This window comes from Perissodus microlepis, chromosome 23 (genome assembly GCF_051167445.1).
Source record: "Perissodus microlepis isolate ML-2025 ecotype Zambia chromosome 23, ASM5116744v1, whole genome shotgun sequence".
NCBI lineage: Eukaryota > Metazoa > Chordata > Actinopteri > Cichliformes > Cichlidae > Perissodus > Perissodus microlepis.
In genome coordinates this window covers 765,283-782,267 of record NC_140482.1, presented here as the reverse complement: position 1 = coordinate 782,267, position 16,985 = coordinate 765,283, and the positions used below count along the sequence as shown (strand labels likewise).

The 16,985-nt window shown below is 39.7% G+C and overlaps 1 long non-coding RNA gene across 1 annotated transcript in view; it reads right to left on the bottom strand.

The window, feature by feature from the left end:
- Positions 1–1,171: 1,171 nt before the first annotated feature.
- LOC146360604 (uncharacterized) overlaps positions 1,172–16,985 on the bottom strand; it is a 29,497-nt gene continuing 13,683 nt past the window's right edge. The window contains exons 2-4 of the long non-coding RNA XR_014799372.1: positions 3,029–3,069; positions 2,602–2,712; positions 1,172–2,334 (exon numbers count right to left, since the gene is read on the bottom strand). This is a non-coding gene — a long non-coding RNA (uncharacterized LOC146360604). The remainder of the gene's footprint in view (positions 2,335–2,601; positions 2,713–3,028; positions 3,070–16,985) is intronic.

Below are 16,985 nucleotides of genomic sequence, written 5' to 3'. Positions count from 1 at the left end.
CACTAAAACATTTACTTACTATTTCTTTTCTGAAAACATTCACTTACTATTTCTTTTCTGAAAACCATGCATACTTCTCACAGTCTGGCCGTTGCCTTTATGGGCATGCAGAGTTCCTGTCACACACACAGCTGAAATTCGTGCTTGATCACACCCTATATTATGATAAAACCAACAGTAAATCAAATGTAACCGCTTATATTATTGGGCTGAACCAAGAGTCACTTTAAAAATCTTATAAATCCTGCTTCACACCATAAAACTGAAACAAATCACAGCTGTATTTATCACTCAGTCTTACTCTGCCGACTGAAGTGTCGGTCTAAATCATGCACGATTTGTCTTTTCTATATCAAAACCCAGCCAAACATCAAACATTCACCCTAGTCATTCAAAACCTTATTTGTAATATTATAATCAGCAAAATCAGCGTCTTATTTACAGGTCTTTAACAGTATTTGCAAATTATAATTATAACACTCAAAAAACACGCTAAACAGGAAGCAGAAGTCCTCCGTGCGCTTCACAGCAGCCACCTCATTTGCATGTTCACACACCGTCTAAAAATAGCTCGCAGCGCTGCAGCGCGCTCTCGTCACACACAGCCTCGTCTCACACAGCTCTATTATTTTATATTACAAAGACGTCTTATATTTACAACCACTGTCAGGCCTGGCAGATTTAGCGCCTACACAATTTTGACAAATTTAAGTTAAGGGTCCAACCGAAGAAAGTCCAACTTTTTTGTAATCAATTAACCAGTATCTGTCCAACAGTTTCTGGCCTCATTTCTAAAGTCCCTAACTCAATTTAAAAGTGTCCGACACCCAAGGTCCAACCTTTGCTGCCCAAAAAAGCGCAGATACCGTTCCAAACGGTAAGGAGACTCTAACTCCTAGCTTATTCCAGGATGCCCCGTACCCCACAGTTAAGCCAAACTGAACTAACCCTGTTCGCCGACAGGTCAAGGTCGCGCGTCCACGGCCAGGAGGGAGCGTAACCTCCGGGCTATGCGCTTCTTAGCAGTCCAACTGCCGTTCTTGAAAAATTTATAATACTTTGAAACAACAGTCAACACCCCAAAACAAGTGTATGACTGACGCAGGTCCAACCTGTCTGACCAATGGGGACTCTAACCCACTAAATGACCAATTCCCTATCAAACTAAATTCACTCAGCAGTCCAACTGCTCTAACTACTCAGTACTGTCACAGTTCTCATGAGATTTTTCATCAAAATCCAAACAGACATCTACCAGTAACTTCAGTGAGTAGACTTTAATTTTATCATGTCCAATTTGGCACACTTTGGAAATAATTCAACAGGTAGTGCCTTACCTTTGTATAAGCCGGCTTATGCCCACTCACGTCAGACCACTGGCTTGTGCCTGTCCGTTCGACAACCTCGGACCGTCCAAACCTCCAAAATTCCACCCCAATACCACAGGACGAGCCCCCAAACTGTTACGGATTCAAATATTGGGGATGGATACAAGAGGAAAAACCACAATAACAACACTGGTCCGGCCGGGTTGAGTCAAACGATGATTTTAATGATCACACGCGTGGGAGATGGACACCGTACGCAGACAGCATCAGATCTCAAAATGGTGGAGCATTGATCAAACTCTTATAGCCTCTAGTGGCCCCCACCTAATCATAAAAGCCTAAACATTCACATTCTTTCTCTCACACAGTGCCTAAGCTACAACCTTGGCTCCCTGTTTATCTGCTCCCGCTGAGATGGGGCAGAAAACTCCAGTGTGTTCTGTTCTCTTCTAATCAGACAAATAAGGCGATGACTTTCTGCAAACAGTATTTCTCATAACTCAGCAGTATAATGCATCATAAAACAATATCATTCATTCACAATAAACCAGCAGTCTAATGTAATGCAACTCAGCTTAACAAATGCAATAGTTATCACCTTCTTCTAATTCAGGAGAATAATGCAAACTAAAACTACATAATAATTCACCATCTTTAATTAAGGGTCTAACATGGCATAAAATAATATTATAATCTGACAAGGTCTAGATTTTTGTATTTGCAAGGTTCCTCACTCGTCCTCTTACAGTCAATGACGTCACACGTGTGGGAGATGGTGTCATTTTTTTTTGTCTTCACACAGAGCCTTAATTGATGCCACCTTCTCTTTCAGGAAAGTATTTATTGCCTTGCATGTATTTTCTTTGTTAATCTTTTTCATCATGTCATTGCACGTTTTTGACCCCTCTGGAAGGATGTGTTCCTTTTTGAACTCAAAGGTTTGTGTGAGCACAGCAGCAGAGAGCAGAAGCAGCAGCAAGCAGGAACACTGAACCCTCGTGATTCCCTGAGGAAGAAAAACACAGAATTACATTAGAAATCTCAGGACATGATCAACTTTCCCAAATCGGTGTTTAAGAGCTTGTTGAGTTCCAGTAAAAAACGTTATTGGAAATGTTTAGTTAATGCTGCGCAGCAATTACTACGTAATTACTGCGTAATTACTGCGTAATAATTACGCAGTAGAATAAACCATCTCATAAATGTTAGTATTTAATTAGAAACACCTTCTTCTGTTTTGCCCAGCATTTGTAACACCATTTTTAAAGATTACCTTCATTTTTTCCTTGACTTATGAGTGGTTGGTTCCAGTTGTTCAATCAGGAGGCACTCGTCTGCAGCACCAGTTGGTAAAGACGTCTTTGCTGAGTGAAATTCTCTGAAGCTGGTAAATGGTAACAGTGAATTCATTATGCAGAGCCTGGTTATATGGGCATCTCCTATTAACGTGTAGAAGCAAACACAAGTGCTAACGCTAACAACATCCAATCAGGATTTATTGGAAGTTAGATCAAAGCTAACATCTGCATTACATGTGAGCACTACACATGTTATTTAACATATATAACGTATAAGATTTTTAGATCTTTCTCTTTCCCTCAAGAAGAACTGCTAAAACTGTAGAAATAACATTACAGAAAAGCAGGACATGCTCAAGCAAAACATTATAGAAGATCAAAATGACGAGTCCAAAGACTGACCTGTGTGCAGCTGAGGGTCATGCAGAAAGGAGAGAACAGACCTGTGGAGGCAACAGAAAGAAAAAGGACACGGATTCCTCTGTGACTTCTTTTTATGCTACACCTTTTACAACACTGTCCTAGTCATCAGTGTCACCGCTCCACAAAGCAACAGTTTAACAACCACATCCCCCCCATTTTATTTGAAAACCTATACTGGAAATAAACAAACAAACAAACAAACAAAACCCCACAGAAGTAAAGAAAAACATCTGACTTATGAGTTGCTATAAAATGCACTTTACAATAGAATTACAGCAGAGTCACTGTATAATTAAGAGTAAATAACTGTAAAACCTGCTGCTTGTTTCACTACAAGCTTTAGTTTTTCTTTCTGCACTGCGTTTTCACAGCGTTAAAACAAGGCAAGACAAAGCAAAAAGCTAGAAGTCCTCTCTTCTGCTTTGACTTTTAGCTCATCGGTCGATCTTCAGTACATTTTAATAACTATAATAAAAGAAAATTCAAGACATGAAAACTGAAGACTTTCCTGAATTAAAAAGACGTCCTGGAAAAGGAACTTTGTGGATCTTTGTTCAGAGGTTGCAGATTTACAGTGAAGCAATACTTGACTGTTGTTGGAAGTTTTGCTTGCATTCAGTTGATGTCATTTCTTAACACGGTTACAAATTCATACATTTCACAACAAAAATAAGCGAGAGACAGCGAGCGCATAAAAGACAGACGGAGGGGAACTGGCACACAGGGAAAGGGTGGAAAACAGAGAGAGAGGACACATCCATGGAACAGGTGTCCAGCCAGCAGTGATGGAGAAGATGTGCTTGGATAAAACTTTTAAACCTGTAACATAAAGACATTTGATTAATGTGATCAGTGAGTGTAAACTGCAACTAAGCTTCCATGCTTTGTAAGTGGGCATTATCACGTAGCAATAAATCTCTGGGTTTGAGAAAAAAAATGTGGATCTCACTCATCATCTCATTTCTTGTGCTTATGGCTCTCTGCTGAATGAAGTCTGGATGAAGGAAGAAAATTGGCCTGTTATTAGATTATTACTAAAACAAATGTTCTTCTCTCTCCTTTAGGAGGCTACAAGCCACTGTCTCCAAATATGAGCTGGGTTTCTAACAGTCGGTAACAGAGAGACTTTTACTGTGCTTCAGGAAATTATTTGTGGTAAAAGTAGCAGAAGTGGTGGCCATGTTAGCTTTATATTTCTATAATGTGTAAATTTTTGTCAACCAGGTTTTTCTAAGATAATATTACAGCAAAATAAGTATTCACCCTGCATTATGCAGGCCAGTGAGTACAACATAAATACACAACCTCTACAATCAAATGATCACTTTTGAGCAAGCACTTGGTGACAGTGGGAAGAAAGAACACGCTTTTAACAGGAAGAAACCTCCAGCAGATACAGGCTCAGGGAAGGGTTAGCCATCTGCTATGAGCAGATGGGAGGGATACAAAAAGTCCAGATAGTAAAGCCTTTAAATGTAGCTTCCCCTTTTGCCCTAAAAGCTGCTCGTGCAGTGATATCATCAGTGACAAGTCAGGTGCTAATGCAAAATGGTGTTTCAGTGAGGCAGAATTTATTATGACAATACATTTTTTTAAATACTCAGTATGAATTAAACAGGTTAAAGGTCAATGCTCTGTTGTAATATAAAGACAAAATGATTGACAGCAGCCCAGCAATATCAGTAAAATGCAAATTAGCCACATGGTGCAATGTAAGGAGCTCTGTGATTGGTTAGGAAAGGACAGACTGGCTACCTCGATTTTTCTTCACTGCACATTGATCCATAGCTTTACACTGTAAAGGCTAACAAAGTGCTTTTGCTTTACAAAGACATTTAGCGTCGGTATTCACTCTCTTAAAATGCCACTGGACGCGATCCTTTGTTTTGTTGTTCCTAATATTTCTTATAGATAGCACAGATAGTGCCCCACTGGAATACTCATTCATGTCTAGATATTCCTGTTAAAAGGGAGTTTTTCCTCCCCACTGTAACATGGCAAACACAAACTATTCTATAAAACCATCTAATTTAAACGAACAATCCAGTTGAAGCTTCACACAGCCGTGAAACACTGCCATCTGCTGGACGCGAATAACACAGACGCTGCTTTGACGGGTGAGGGAGTTTCAACAAGTGTGCAATGACTCAAGCATCAAACTACAGAACTATTAGAGCGGACATGGTGCTCTAATGACTGCTTCATTAATGTAGGTCAGAAAGGATAATAGAAAATCAATAAATTATGAAATACAAAACTTACTGTTTCACTGCGCACACAAACCTTCTCTTATTAGCACAACACTGCCCAGGGCTCAGAGTGTATTCCTTATAACCTATTAAACCTTAGCATGTTATTTTGAAGTGTTACCAGTGAAACAGCCAACCAGTAAAGTTAACTGTAATTTCAACATTGAGCTACAAAAATGCTTTTTTTTTTAAATAAATTATTTTTTATTTCTTTTTACAGTTTTGCAATTTTACACAAGTTTTATCATCAGTGTCACAATGACCGCTGCTAAAATGGAGTATGAGCTTTTTGTTGGTCTGATTAAAAGGTTAAATGTAAAAGCGTAATTTAAACATGTGATGTGAGGTCATTAATTACAGTGCAGGTGTCCTGCTTTAGGATCATATATTAATACTTACAAAACAGTAAAGTTGTAGAGAATCTATATTCATTATCGTTGCTAATCATGGAAAGACAAAGACGTCAGACTCTGCTGAAAAATTTTTACACCCTCCTACTCTCTGCACACAGCGGTCTGAGGGATCTTCCAGGACTGGTGATTTTATTTTGTTCTTTTTGGTCTTACTGGTTAGTAGGTGGTGATTTTGTACCTGTTGATCTCACATTTGGAACATAAATTGCTTTGGAGCAGATTAGGTTCAAAGGATAACTCGACTCTTGAAGTTAGCCGGAAAAGACAGCGTTCTGCTTCATAGTAAAAGCCTCAGAGAGTTGCTAACCAAAGTCGAGCTTGTACGGCCACGCAGCATCTTATGACATTTTGTAACCTGAGCAGTGAAATGATTGCTGTTTTAGCGCACATACACAGTGTGATGATCAGTATCAGGACAATAAAGTTATGGTGCAAAAAGACCATTTGCACAAAATGAATGGCTGACACTGGACAGATGAGAGGATGTGGATGGTCACCAGTAGGGATGGGTATCGTTTAGGTTTTATCCGATACCGGTACCAAACCGGTACTTTTGAAACGGTGCCGGTGCTTAAACGGTACTCAAACCGGTGCTTAAAGAATGGAGAACACCAACTTTGTCCAAAAACCTCTCATGTTCAGCTGTTTTTTTGTAAAAAGATAACAATGTTAGCCTTTTCTGCAGCTATGGGGCATATATGGTATCACTCTTGGCTGGAAGCAGTGCTTAAACAATGGAAAAAACACAAACTTTATCCAAAAACCTCTCATGTTTAACTGTTTTCCACTTTTTCTTTGGTCATTTTAGCCTTTTTGGCCAGGGTGAAGGGAGTATCTGCCATCAAACAAGACAGCCGCATGTAGCTATGATGATGTTTGCTAGTTCACCTTACATGCATTAATGTAATAACGTGGTTAGCCTACTCAACGTAAATTACACACGAACAACATTACGCTACTCACGCAGAGAAGAACGGCTGCTGCCGCCATCATCATCCGTCATCATTTCTGCTACACTGGCAGGGCTAGGGGCCAGGACTCTATTCTTCGGGTTTTTGGGGGATGTTGCTAACTCCGGGTCGATAACTGGCAACCCACCCGCAGTAGATGTGCACGGTGTGAGGTCTCGCAGCAAGCTATCAAATACGGCGCATTTCTCGGCTTTTAAAAAAAACGCTATGCGTCGCCAGGTGTTTCATCGGATTCGAGGTGTTACCTCCTTTGACAGTATCACAGTATCAGCTTAAAGCACTTGTTGCAGGCTGCTGAGTTTGCATATTTTGCTGTGAAGTACAGCCATACATTTGACTGGTCCTCCTTGGGCATCTTTAATCTGTAGCTCTGCTCTAAAAGAACGTACGTACCTGGACCCGCCTACTATCCTCGGAAACGTAAAATGATTGGCTAGAATCTAAAGTGTATCACAGCTCAGGAAAAAAAAGCACCGAAATAAAGCACCGAAATGTGCGCTGCTTTTCGGTCTGGTTACTACCGTTTATGTCAGAACTGGTGCCATCATGGCACCGGATACCGGTACCCATCCCTAGTCACCAGTGTTGGGACTAACGCGTTATTAAGTAACGCGTTACAGTAACTACGTTATTATTGTGGTAACGAGCACGGTAACTAGTTATTATGCCAAAATCAGGAACGCGTTACTCATTACTGGGATTTAGATAGGCTCGTTATTCGTTACTTCGTGTGGTGGCTATCGCGGAGCTTCCACAGATTCAGTAACATTAGCAAGTGGTGGAAGCCAGCAGGTGGATGAGAGAAAGGGGAGGCAGGAGGAGAGACCCGAAGCGGCCGCCCGTCTGAGTGTCAGGTGAACTGAACTTCAGGTAAGAAGTTATGACCTGCAGTCTATCTGGGTGAGATATGAACCAAGTTTAGGTGGAGTTTATTTTCGTTGTGCTGACTTTTTCGTACTGCGTGCTAGCTAGCATGACGGAGTTTCTATACAGCTGGGTGGTGCTATGTTACTGATGTTGAACTTTATTTTGTTCATACGGTTAATTATTAGAGTTGCCAACCGTTCCCTAAAAAACGGAATCGTCTCATATTCAGAGAAAATATTACGGGTTTCGTATTTAGGTGAAAAGGAACACAGTTTGTCCCGGACTTCAGCTACAATGAAAAAGACACAAAGCTGGATTTATTCTGTGTTTACGCTGCACAGCTGCCTCTTCTTCTCTCATTCTCTCCCCTCCCTCTCCTGTTGCTACTTTAATCATGAAACTGATCAATGATCAGCTGATTGGCTTTTCCCTCTTGTTTATTTATCGTCCGCTTTGCGCCAGAAAGAGGAAACCAGCGGTTGTCACGTTAAACAACAGCAGCACGTTTGATCAGCTGTTGTTAGAATTTATTTAATATTACTTTCTAGTATCAGCTGATGTTTGCTGGAGCCACAGCTGTAAAGCTGCTGGTCATGATATCGGTTTGCTTATGTGGTGAGAGTGGTGAGGAAACATGAAGATGAAACCAGGAGATGTCCTTACTGAATCATCAGAGCTGAACAGGTGATGGAGAAACAGGTTTACCTTTTAGGTGACATGAATGAGTTGAAGGGAAGTTATGAACTGTTTCTGAGAGACAAATAACACCAGGATCCTTTTCTATGTAGCTGACAGCTGGTAACTGTGCAGGGGTGGATCTAGCAAAGTTTTGCCAGGGGGGCAGGTAGGGCATTAACAGGGAAAGGGGGACACAAAGAAATACTTTCTTGCTCTCATTTAAAATGTCTAGCTTTTAATAAATAATTATCTGAGTCTTACAACAAACGATTGATAGATTGATACATGTATACCATCAAGACAGTGAACATCACTGTCACAACAGTGTTTGTTTTCATTCAAAGGCTTTATGATTTTTGCTACAATGGTGGGCCGGTCTCTAGTCAAAATGCCCGGGCTGATTTTTTGTCCCAGTCCAGCTCTGTATGCAACTCATCTGCAGTCTGGTGTTACCTACATCTTCCTATTCGGAAGGCAGAATTTCTGAGTTCTGAGTACAATCGAAAGCACCACGACTGCAGTTTTTGTGTTGGATGTAAAAAGCGCACATGACGCTGTAACGTAGGCTAGAATCATGCGGCGGTCAACGACGGTCCAGGCGTGGGATTTCTCTCGTGGAAATATGCACATTACTTTTTCCTTTGGTAGGTGGCACAGTGCACTGTGGCAAGTAAGCAAGCTAGAAGACTGGCACTCTTGCTGGGTATCCAGTTAGCAACACATTAACAAGAGAAGTCTGAGTAAAACCAAAGTTACTTTCCCTAGTAACTAGTTACTTTGAAAGTAACGAGTAACTTGAAGTAACTGAGTTACTTTTGATGGAAGTAACTAGTAATGTAACTAAGTTACTAATTTAAAGTAACTTACCCAACACTGATGGTCACACCCTCGTGCATTAAAGAGGGCTTTCAGTTCATTGAAAACACAAAACCAAACACACAAAAGACACAATAGGACAGCTGATCAGTTTGCTTCACTAAATTATCGACACAAGCCGTGTTGTAGAGGGTACAGCAGCCGTGGCAGGTTATCATCTTAATGTGGCCCTGACACTCCATCATACGCCACAAAGCTGTGTATAAATGAAAAGCAAAGAGGCATCGTCGCTAACATAATAACTGTAGAAGTTATCCCACTGCATTACATTTATCATGATATCGTAATAAATGTTCATCATATGTTGCTTTGACCCATCATTGTTGTCATTAATATCGGTACGTGACACTGGACACTTCCTGTCATTCATATGTCATGATTTTGTGATCAGTGTAGCAGCTAGAAAATAACTGCTTGGTTAACAGCAGGTGTACAGGCAGGTGCTCTGATCAAATAACATGTTTGGCTAAAGAAACAGAAAATAAAAATATGTAAATAGGAACACCCACATCTCTACTTCTTCTTCTATTTTCCATTTCACACTTACAAAAAAGTTCTCCTGCGTAGGTGTGGAGACAAATATATGTCAATTTAATACTTCAGACAGGCCCCAGAGCAGGTCTGAACAATTAGTCAACTTAAAATCAAAATTGCAATTTGAAACCATGCAATTAGCAATTTGCAAAAACTGCAATTAGCCTCCATGTTTTGCAAAGTGTCTGATCCAGGTTTGAAATAGAGTGTTATATAAAATGATGTTAAAACTGATGGTCTCTTTCTTGTGTACTCATGTTCACCAATCAGAAGTGATGCAAGATGACTGCTTTTACACGCAAGAACAACAAACACGAGAAACCCAAAGAAAACTTGGCTAGGCTAAGCTAAGCTAACTGTTAGACAAAGTAGAGGAGTTGGAAGAGTAAAGGTTTCTGGTTAACTCCAGTTCAACTTAACATTAAATTAAACTGACAAATATCATGTTTATATTCATATCTTAGTCTTTTGATGAGCTCTATCTTATAAATCTATTAGACTCAGACGAGGTCGGCACAGGGACAGGCCTCGGGGGTCCAGGCCCACCCGGTAAAGTCCTTCTTCCCCAACATCTTCTGATGTACTTCATTTATACATTCTGGTAATGAAGTACTTAAACTACCACCTCACTGATTAGTTATTGCAGTGTGAGCTCAGTTCAATTAATCAGGTCACAGTAGTTTAGCACTTCTACAGCAATCATGCAACCAGCATGACTGAGGAGGACACTGGGTGGACGGGCTTTGCAGGTCAGACTTTGAAACTATCTTTTATTTATCTTTTATTGTCATTATGCCAAAAGCAGTGAAAATATATGCTGTCCCATTCAGTGCAAATAAAGAATCTGTTTACTGACAGGACAAAGCGCTGAACATGATTTCATCTGTTAAACTGCAGCTGTTAAACTGGACAAATTCCAACACAATTCCTTATTATTTCTTTTTCTTAAGTAAAACCAGTAAAAGCTTCTACTTCAAAAATATGGACTTAACACTGAGATCCTGATATTTTAGACCAGTTGAATTTAGATTATCTTTTTTAGTTCATTCAGGTTGCTGGTTCTAACGACGACTGTCTTCATCAGTTTTAATGTCACTGTGACTCATATCTCTGCATGGCTGTTTTGTTCTGAGTGCACTGTGACAATTAAGTTAAGATCCGGTGATCAGTACAGCAGCCTTGGTTAACGACGAGGTTTACAAGACCTGATCAAATGTCACACTGGAAATATTTTGCAAGTTAAACAGCAAAAGCAAATGAAAAAATGCAAATATGTTAATTGGACCACCTACATTGTTTCGAGAGCAGGGGTGAACTAAAGAGTGCTACCCATCACTTCATTTTCAGCATATATTTTCTATTTAACACTCAAAAAAATCTGTTGTACAAGTATTAAAAATATATTCACAAATGAAATTTACATGCCTGAGATGAAAACATTACTCATACAAGTTACCAGGTAAAGTCTATATAGCACTGTTACATCTAAATATGGACACTGAGCTGGGACTTAACGATGTCACAGATCTGAGCCTCTGCACCTTCACTATACGTTTGTGTATGTCAGGCCTGTCCTGTATCTCTCCACCACCTGATCCAACTCACCACCAAATCCTGATCAGCTGATCATCTCTGCTCCTCTAATCACCTGAGTATCCAAGTATCCGAGAGTGTCCATCGATCTAACAATACAATTGTAAAATCGATCATTGACCTGTGCCCTAATGTGTTCTGTGCACTTGTGAACACACTTCCTTATGGAGTACGTTTATTAAGGACACACTTTCATTAACACAGAGGTTCAATAACACAACAAATAACCTCCAATAAACTTTTTAATAAACTGTCATTGGAGGCTGATGTGTTCTCTCTTGGCTTGTTTTCTTGTTGTGTGCCACACAGAAAATAAATGCATGGTGTCTTAACTCACTGATACTGGGATATCAATGAGCACAGAGTCCAGCCAACAATGGCACAAAGTCAAACCTCCTTCAAGGAAACTGGAGAGTCCAATACTGGCATTGAGGCTACCCCAACAATATCAATATGGTGTAACTTCCTGCTCTAACTCAGGCTCCTTCCCCACAAGAAAGATGATATTTTATGTACTCGAAGTCAGACCTGGAATCTGCGGGTCAGACTTCCTGGGCCCCCGACCCCTGACCTCTGAGATTTTCATGTCTTGTATTTTATAATATTTATCTTTTGTTCTCCTGCCAAAATTGTAAACACTGTCATCATGACATATTGCACTGTTGTTCGATCAGCTTCATTAAATATACTTTTATATATACACTTTTATATACTTCCTCTGTGACAGAAGTGAACTATAACTCACAGCAGCATCTGAACTGCACTAGAAGAGATCTCTGCTCATCTCCGTCTGCATTCCTCTTTTGGTAAGAACTTATTATGTATAATTTTAAATGATTTTCCTTTTAAAGCTGGGCAGCAGGCTCACGTTGAACATCTCCATAAACTGTGATAATTCTGCTGCTACACTAAACACTGGATTCGGTGAGCATACTAAACTTACGTAAGCTGTATGCTTGCACGGTGAGAGACCTGTTTTTGCTGATTTGTGTTTAAATAAGATCTTTTTGTATTTGAACTGAATGTCAGATGTTGCCTATCCAGTTATGTAATGAACCCACTATATACATTAACCACAGACCCTTCACGACATCTTCATCACCTGCTGTTCCAGACAACCAACTTGTACCTGAACCACTGCAGGTTAATCAGCCGACTGCTCATTAGTAAAGGAAAAAAAAGGTGAGTGTCTTAATTTGGAAAAGCTTGAAATAAAAAATCCTATAAATTACACATAAACAGATACAAATTGAAGGAAAATCCATTGTGTCTTGAGTTCTGTTTTATTTCTATTTTGCAGTGTGTCATTGTTACTGCAGAGCACACTGAAACATATGAGAGGAAAGAATAACTGAGTGCAGAAAGGCATTTCCATTAAATACGATTTAAACTTTGTTCTTAATGAACCAGATTTATTATGACCTGGACTTTTATCTATAAAATGGGCTTGTGAAACCCAGAGAAAAACTCTCTCAATATATCTGTAGATATAAATATATATTTATCCAAATCACATCAAGTAAAAAAGGCAAAATGACACAATAAAAAAAAAGACAAAAAGTACAAATGAAAACACTAAATTTTAAGGCAAAAACAAATATCTTCATGTCTTAATGCGATAAATATAAAATATAAAGTAATACAACAAGGTTAAATATCTAAACATTCAAAGACAACTACTTCAGCTTTTCAAAGCTTCTTTTTCCAGTTGAAAATGACATCATCACGCCTGAATCTGCTTCCAGGAGTCTGTCTGTCCACATCAGGCTTGTTCAGGATATTTATAAAGCTTGATAGTTTTCAATCGTCCTAACAGTTGAAAAATAAACAGAACAAATTTCTATATAAGATTATAAATAAATCAAAAAGAAAACTATAAATAAAACTACTTCTTTCATTTAAAGAAAAAGGTCTATCAGCCCTCTTGTCTTGTGTGTTTGCAGCTCACAAAGACGACTTACTGAGCTTCAGGATCCAAAAGGATGTATCTACCAAATTCTTAATGTGAAAAAATGCCCATGTGTTTTCTTCTCCAGGAGACAATGAAGACACTGTTTGTCTGCATGATGCTCGTGCTGCTCTTTGCAAAGGGATTTTCCAAAGTGAACAATTTTCAACCAAGCAAGAACCGACCTGAAGAAAGACCTTATGAAAAGTTTAGAAGACAGCATGTAGATGCTAAGATGACTGAAAAGCAGTGTAACACAGAAATATCAAATAGGAATATCTACAACATTGACAACAGTTGTAAGGAAACCAACACATTCATCCTCAGCATTCCAGCAAAGATCAAATCCATTTGTAGAGGTGATGGGAGGTACGATGAAAATAGCGGCATGACGTATAGTACCGCAACGTTTCGCATAATTAAATGTAAGCTAAAGCATCAGGGAGCCAGGAAACCCAGCTGCCAGTATGAAGGCAGGCTTCTCACTAACAGGATCATTGTCGTGAAATGTGAAGGGAAGTTACCTGTGCACTTTGATCGGGACCTTCTGCCCTCTGAGAGCAACGATGGCGAGCAACTATGAGGAAAGAGTGGTGTGGAGGGGGGCGTGGTCTGCGATGCTGCTGCAGGTGAGATGGATGTACCTGCGCTGCATTTGCTAGCACGCCTCGCCAACTTAAAAGGCTTTGCGCTGTCTGACTTGTTGGTGTTGTGGATGTGTTGGCTGGCAGCTGGGATGCGGCAGCCATTCATGTGTATTCAGCAACCGTGTGCCTCAATAAAGCATACTGAAAAGCTTGAAAATGTCTCCGGGTCTGCCGTGGTTTATCACAAGTGGGGTTTTTTTCTGAATGCACTTTGAGGGAGAACTAATGTGAAATGTAGCTTCAAGACCACACGTCTGCATGAAGTACGGAGGGCTATATGGGCCCGGCTTTATTTGTTCCATTTTAACAGCAAATATACAGTTTTGAAAGAAAAAAAACTACATGTGTCATAAATTCTACCTGAAAGTCACTGGAAAGATGTTTTTCATATACTTTGGTCTTATCTCCAGGTGCAAACATTTTGCTAAACATGTGATCAACTTTTATTTCCACACATATTGCAAAAACAATTAACGATCCTGAGACAGCACCAGAGCGTCTGCAGTGGGATTTTTCCTCAAACTGCTACATTAACCAGGGTTAGTAATAATAATAATAAAACATGCTTAAGAAGTAAAAAAAAATACTTTTACACAATTTTATAGATGAGAATTTAAATTGAATTCCATACAGACTGAAACATTTAATTTACATTTGTTAAAAAAGGAGTGTGATAATGTTATCATTAAAACTATTAAAATGTAGAATAACCATCAATCTTGCACAAAATCCCCCCCAAAAAATCTGCTTCTTTGAACTGGACCTCATCAGTGTTTGTGGTCTCATAAACTCTCCTGTGATATTTATTTTGCATCCTTGGTTATTCAAATGAATGATTAATATATTAATATAAATCTATACAGATTTGTCCACACTGGATATGACAGTAAGAGTTAGTAAAGCTCTGTTAACGTGTCCCTCTACAGCCTGTTGTTTCTTAGTTTCACCAGTGAAACTGAATTAGAAACAAAACATAGATGACATATTGTCGCCTAGGCAACCACCAAGCTCCCAGTGCCTACAGACATTAAGTAAAACATGCTGGTCATTGGATAGTTTGAATAAATACCTTTAACTAAATATCAATGTTTTCGACATGTCTTAGTTTACATTATTACACAGTTATTATGAGTGAGCATGTCTAATATTTTTCCACTAAACAGTCGTCTTCTCCTTTGGTTAGGTTTGTTTGTAACAACCATTTATAAAAACTTGTGTTTTGCTTTTGTTTTATTTTTAACTGCAATTCTGGTCGAGTAGCTTTTATAGTGTTAATTCAACATATACTACAAAATAAAATGACTTTTTTAAAAGTAAACTTGTGTACATTTTATTTTGGAATTATCCAATCACAGAATCAAAGGCACAAAGCTCGTGATGTCATCACATTCTGTCATTGGAAGGAGAAATTCAGTCAACTGTAGCAACTCTTTGGTGGCAGAACAACAAAACAACCTGTTTGTTAAAACCAAGATAAGGAAGACACAGAGACGCAGAAGCAGACGCTGAAGCAGAAGCAGAAGCAGACGCAGAAGCAGACGCTGAAGCAGAAGCAGAAGCAGACGCATATAAAATGGCAGAAGCACAGATGGAAGTGGTCGTGAGCCCAAATATAACAGTTTTGCAAAGATCGGAAAATGACCTCAAAAAACCCCAAACACCAAATCCTGAAACACGTCCTCTGGCACAAGTTCAAACCGAAGTGGTCGTGAAAGGCAAGAAAAAAAGGGGGCAAAAACAGAAAAGAGTGGCTGAAGAAGCCAGACGACCGATTACTCGGGCGTATGCTCGGGCTCTTCTAGAAGCCCAAAACAACGTGGCTGATGGAAGCAACCTGAGAAATGAAGAAGTGTCAGAAAACCCTGAAGGAACCTCTGAAAGGGAAAACCCTGAATCCCTCCCTATGTCAGAACCAAAGGACGACGTGAATATGGAGACAGAGGCAAACATGAATAACGCCAGTGGACAAAACCCTGGGCCAAATGGAGGGACGTGGCAACATCAGCCCAATCCCAGATTTATACCCCATCATGGCAGAGTCCAGTATGATTCATGTTGTGAGATTGCTGCTCTCAGGCATCAACTACAAGCTTCCCAAAACCACCAGAATGAGCTTTACTGGAAACTGGTAGCTGCTAATAAGAGGGCTTCTTATTACCAGTCTAAGGTGACAAAACTTCATGCACAGATGATCGCCGACAAAAAACAGCATGAAGAAACAATTAAAGAGCTCATAGAGCAACTGGAGGAGGCTAATGATAATAATAAGCCTGATACGAGCAAAACAGAGGTTCAAGCAAAGGACAACCAAGCAGTTGTCATGCTGGATGACATGATCCGTGTCCTGCACGAAGACGTCAGCGACCCTACCACAGAGCAGTGTGTGGATTCTTCTACCCAAACCACTGAGGCTTCACACACGGACTGTGTAGGTCTGAAGGAGGCTCAATTTGAAGTCCAATACAAGACTCAACAAGAGCAAATAGGAACACTCCAACAACAGCTCCTAGAAGCTCAACACCAACTCAAGGAACAGGAAGATAAACATAGGCAGGACCAGGAGACACTGAACATGGAAATCAGTGAGCTTAAATCCCAGCTGTGCTCCAGCAACGAGCTTCATGACATGAAAGTAGAGACTCTTTATCAAGAGTTGAAAGAAGTCAAAGCGTCCTACATTAACATCACACAGGAGCAAAATGAACAAAATTCCAACTCAGCAAATGGAAAATCTGAGCTTCTGGTGGAAAAAGACACCAAAGAACAGGACAAGGAAGAAGAAGAAGACTCCCTGACATCAACTGATATGTCTCTGCATGACTCTCTACAACAAACAGAAGACAGAGAGAAAATGATAACTACCAATCCAGCTGAACTCGAAACTGAAGCTAAGACTGTGCCAGAGAAAAAACCCAAGAAGAAGAAGAGGAACTGGCTGCGTCGGCTTTTCAGCTGTACCAGTCCACAGACAGACTGATTTACACAACTGTGGAAAAACTAAATAAATACAAAAAAAAAAAAAAAAAAAAAAAAAAAAAAAGGAAAACATAGATGTGTCATTATTTCATGTAGATTTCAAATAACATACCATTTGATGTCAACATGTTTTAGTTGCATTTGCAGTGCTCGTGCTGTTATATTCTTATGATTCTGTTCATTT